This window comes from Zea mays, chromosome 10, assembly GCF_902167145.1.
Source record: "Zea mays cultivar B73 chromosome 10, Zm-B73-REFERENCE-NAM-5.0, whole genome shotgun sequence".
Taxonomy (NCBI): domain Eukaryota; kingdom Viridiplantae; phylum Streptophyta; class Magnoliopsida; order Poales; family Poaceae; genus Zea; species Zea mays.
Window position 1 is genome coordinate 141373582 of NC_050105.1, and position 1675 is coordinate 141375256.

A 1675-nucleotide genomic window follows, 5' to 3' on the forward strand; every position below is an offset into this window, starting at 1 on the left:
CAATTGGTTCTTAACAAAAGAATTCTGTTATATGCACTAGTGGGAACCTAATCATTTTAAGTTGATCAACATCGCACGAGATAAACAATTAACTACATGAATCAATTAGCATAACGGAATTTTAAATTAAACTTTCTATTTCAATGGCATATGAACAACGATTAGCCTACTTAAAATAAAATAGCTATGATCACAGAAAGTAAATAAAATAAAATAAAACGAAATAAATAAAAAAAAAGGGGGCGGTTGAACCGGCCCTAGGGGCGGTTGAACCGGCCGGCTGGGCGGCGAGCTGGGCGGCGGGGCGGCTGAGCCGGCCCGGTTGAACCGGCGGCCAGGCGAGCGCGCGGGGGGGGTCGGGCTGGCCAGGCGGCCGAGCCGGCCAAACGGCCAGGCGAGCGCGCAGCCAAGGCGGCCAGGGGGCGCGCCGGCCAGGGCGGCCAGGCGGCCAAGGGGCCGGGCGGGCGGACGGCTGGGCGGCCAGGGGGCGCGCCGGCGGGGGGCACGGCCGGGGGCTGGCCGAGCCGGCCAGGGCGCGGCCGGGCGGGGCGGGCCGAGCCGGCCATGGCGGCGGCCAAGGCGCCGAGCGGCAAGGGGAAAGGGGAGGGGGGGAATGGGGAAGGGAGGAGAGGGGGAGGGGGCTCACCGGCGACGGGGACGGGGCGGGGCGGGGCGGCCGAGCGGGGCGGCCGATCGGCGACGGGGAGGGGCGGCGCTAGGGCAGGGGTAGGGGCGGCGGCGGCTTAGGGTGAGGGAGAGAAAATGGGAGAAAATGAGAGGGAGAGAGAAAGAATTTGGGGAAAAAGGGGAGGTGGGGGGGGCGGTTGGGCCTTTTGGGCCCAAGGGGGGGCGCCAGGGGCGGCTGGGCCGGCCGGGGTCGGCCCACGGCGCGGGAGAGAGAAAAAGAGGAGAGAGAAAGAGAGAGAGAAAAAAAAGAAAAGATCTTCTCCTCATTTTCGAAATCCGATCTTTCTACATGAATGCATTTGCACTTTCAAAGCAATCAAAAGAAATGCAAGGTTCGGCATGGTGCATCAAACAACATAAAGTATTTAGGGTTTTTCTTACACGGGAAATCCAAACCGAATCCCGCTAGAACTTTGGAAAAGGTCAAGGTGTAGCGAGGGCAAAAAGAAAAAGAAAAGGTAACGCCCGAATTTTGGCGAGTAAAGAAAAGAAAAAAAATCAACTGCAAAATTCGGGGCGTTACAAACCTATCCCCCTTAAAAGAATCTCGCCCTCGAGATTCAGGGCTGGCTAGCAAAGAGCTCTGGGTACTTAGCCATCAGATCATCTTCACGCTCCCAGGTTGCTTCTTCCTCAGAGTGGTGATTCCATCTGACTTTGCACATTCTGATGGTCTTCCTTCGGGTGACTCTATCTGCAATCTCAAGGATCTGAGCTGGCTTCTCAACATAGGTCAAGTCCTCCTGGACCTCAAGACCTTCCACTGGCAACTGCTCTTCTGGCACACGCAAGCACTTCTTCAATTGAGACACATGAAAGACATTATGCACAGCAGACAAATTCTCGGGCAAACTGAGCTGATAGGCCACTTCTCCTCGCTTTGCAAGAATCTGATACAGACCAATGTAGCGGGGTGCTAGCTTGCCTTTCACTCCGAATCTTCTGACTCCTCTGATCGGTGACACTTTCAGATAGACAAAGTCTCCGA